This window comes from Trachymyrmex cornetzi, unplaced genomic scaffold (genome assembly GCF_001594075.2).
Source record: "Trachymyrmex cornetzi isolate Tcor2-1 unplaced genomic scaffold, Tcor1.1 scaffold1390, whole genome shotgun sequence".
Lineage (NCBI taxonomy): Eukaryota > Metazoa > Arthropoda > Insecta > Hymenoptera > Formicidae > Trachymyrmex > Trachymyrmex cornetzi.
In genome coordinates, this window is record NW_017295972.1 from 13,166 (window position 1) to 16,621 (window position 3,456).

Sequence of the window (3,456 nt, forward strand, 5' to 3'; positions counted from 1 at the left end):
GCCAAAGTATCGATATCTCGAAGATTTATTTACGTCTATCGACGAAATCGGCTACTTTACGCTCTCCAACAACAGCGACGTCGTTCCACCGAGCGAGGTGCCAAATTCTGTTTTTATCTTTAATCACGTGGCATGCGACAAGCAGGATGCGGTGAGAGAGTACTTCTCGTTGGGCCACCACGCGAACGTCGACTGTTTCTATCTCTGTCAGACGTACGCGAAGATACCTAAACATCTGATACGCGACAACGCGAACCTGCTGATCCTGTTCAAACAGGATGGTACCAATTTGAAACATGTTTACAACGATCACGTGAATACCGACATGTCGTACGACGAATTTTGTGCGTTGTGTCGCGACTGTTGGCGAAAAAAATATGGATTCGTAGTGATAGACAAGGACAGTGCGCTTAAAGACGGGAGATACAGAAAAGGATTTAACGAGTTCGCGATACCGTAACGTGGTCGTTGTCGATACTTCGCCAGAGACGAACATGGCAGATGTACGTGAGCGTGAAAAAATCGCGAGGGAGATCGAGAAGACGAGCGAGTCGATTCGCAAGAAACATCGCGCTCTGAAGACCGGTAGAATCGAGGAGGACATGGCGTTAAAGAGGCATGTCAAGCCTATCATTAAACCGCTGCGGCAGATCGTTGACAGCCCCGGCGTGCTCACGATAAAGAGACAGTCGCGCGACAATGATGCAGCATCTGCCCCCAAGCGCGAGAAGAAGGAAGAGGTGGAAGAGGAGAAGGAAGGAGAGGAAGCGAGCGAGACGTTCGAGCGTTTCGCGACCTCGCGTAAATTCGATGATCGATCACACGATCGTGTACAGCCGATAACCTCCACCCCGTGTACAACGATCGTACCGACGATAGAATCGTTGGAGAACGTTTTCGAAACGACTGATGACTCACTAGCAACGAAGGTTCAAAATCAGCTGCAAACGTCGGAAGGTCGAGAGGTGTTGCGAGCCGGCTTGGGCCCATTGGGCCAACAGTACGTCGAGGCTGTTCTAAGGGGAGACAAACAGAAGAGCGATTACATGTACGGCGTTTACCTACACAAGGATGGATTGATGTTTGGCAATAAATGTTTCGACGTGGATGACGCGGACAATATAATTATCGACGACGTTCGATACACCGGTACACCCGGTCTTTACGAGTTGATTTTCAAGAGAATTCCCGACGATCTCCTCTACACGGAAGATGATATGAACAAGTACAAGAGCATGTTGCTGGCGACGAACGCGCACAAACACAAGCATCATTCGCAGGGCCGATTATTGAGCAACAGGGGATACAAGTACAAACATATAATCGCGCCGCTGATGTCGATGACACCCAAGAAACAGAGTAAGAAATCTGGAAAGGGATTACCTCGCGCGATGACGCTAAACGACAATGCGATCGATTACGTGCATTGGGACGATCCCAACGAGCTGGTGGATCGCCTATGATTGCTCGACGTTTCGCACCGAGCGGGCAACAACGCTCAAGACAACGAGATGTTGTCCATCATCGAGGAACTTCGCGAAGCCGGTCTTATTATAAATTAAATCGCGTATCGACGAAACGAGTCAGTCGAGTGGCGCCAGCGAGAAATAATACATTTTTTTTTCTTGCGTATTACGCGTCGAATCATGAAAAAGAGAAAAGTTGGCGCCGAGAGACGTCGACTCGTCGAGGAATTGCACGCTCCGGCGAGAAGAAATTTTCCGCGAAGGCGCTTCATAGTCCAGGGATACGACGATCTGTGGCAGGCCGATATCATCGAGATGCGTCCGTACTCGAGCTTCAACAGAGGCCACCACTACATACTCACCGTCATTGATGTGTTGAGCAAGTACGCGTGGGCCGTACCGCTCAAGAGCAAGGGTGGAAGCGAGACGGCTAACGCTCTCGCTGAGATAATTCGAGCGAGTGGAAGATGTTCGAAAAATTTACAAACGGATATGGGGAAGGAGTTTTACAACGCCGATGTGCAGAAGATCTTGAAAAAACACGACGTTAATCTCTATTCCACGTATTCGACGTTGAAAGCGTCAGTGGTCGAGCGGTTCAATCGTACACTCAAGAACGACATGTGGAAGATGTTTACATTCAACGTCAATTACAAGTGGGTCGACGAGCTGCCGCGTCTCGTATCGTATTACAACGCGCGCAAGCATCGCACTATCCGCATGCGACCCCCCGACGTAACTCCCGCGATCGCCGAACGACTCTTGGACACGGTGTACAGCGCGATAAAAATTGCTGGTCCGGCAAAATTCAGAGTTGGCGATTCGGTACGCGTGAGCAAGTACAAGACGATTTTTGAGAAGGGCTACACGCCAAATTGGACCACCGAAGTGTTTACGATTGTTAAAGTACAGCGTACCAATCCCGTAACCTATCTACTCGAGGACTATCGTGGAAAATCCATCGCTGGAGCATTCTACGAACACGAGTTGCATCGCTATACTCATCCGGACATGTATCTCGTCGAGAAAGTACTACGCAGGAAAGGAGACAGGGTGTACGTCAAGTGGCTGGGATTCGATGGATCACACAAATCGTGGATACATAAAAACAACGTTGTTTGAATTTCAAGAAATGATTCGTGTATTTTTTTTTATGTGTATAAAATATATAGCAATATAAGTATATAAACGGTTTTTATTACTCCCCATTCATCTTCGTTTGGAGTATATATATATATATATATATAAGAAGGGCGAGCGCGTAGGCGAGCGCGCATGCGAGCGCGCGTGCAAACGCACCTACGAACGTGCGTTAAGATTCGCGTCATTTAACTTACTCGGCAGATTTTCTTCTTTTGTAGTAGCATTTCTTTTGCGTAACGATCAAGCGTATCAGAAAATTAAGCGTATCAGGAAGCGTAGACGCGCCACGGATCACGCTCGGCAGCTACCGTGAAATGCCATTGTATCGCCGTGCCGTCTCGCCCGCCACCCTTGGAAGGAAGACCGAAGAAGGATAGGACTGGGAGGAAGGAAGAAGAAGAGCAGAGAGGAGGGCACACATCCGGGAGCCCGGATGAGCAGGTTGTATCGTTTCATATCATTGCTTGTAACCGCTGTCGAAAATAAGGGAAACAATACTTTCACCATGCACCCCTTGCAGAGCAACGGAGGAGGCCAAAATTCCCGGCCACCCTGGAGGGGCCGGACGGACGTCCGTCGGAAGCCTAGGGCACGACGAGCGGGAAGGAAGTCCATCCCGATCTCCTCCGCCAGGCCAGGAAGTGCAGGGGCCGTGAATCAAGACGCCACCCTTGACAGAAATCCTCATTGCGAGCTCGCATGAGCAAGGACTCAAGGCCGCGCGGGCCTGCACAGCACGCGCGGATAACGTGACATGCGGAAACCAATCAGCGTGGCTACCTCCCCCCGCAGGAGGGGGGAGCGCTAAGCAGTCTGCGAGAATCCGCCGGGAGCTCCCGAGTCTCAC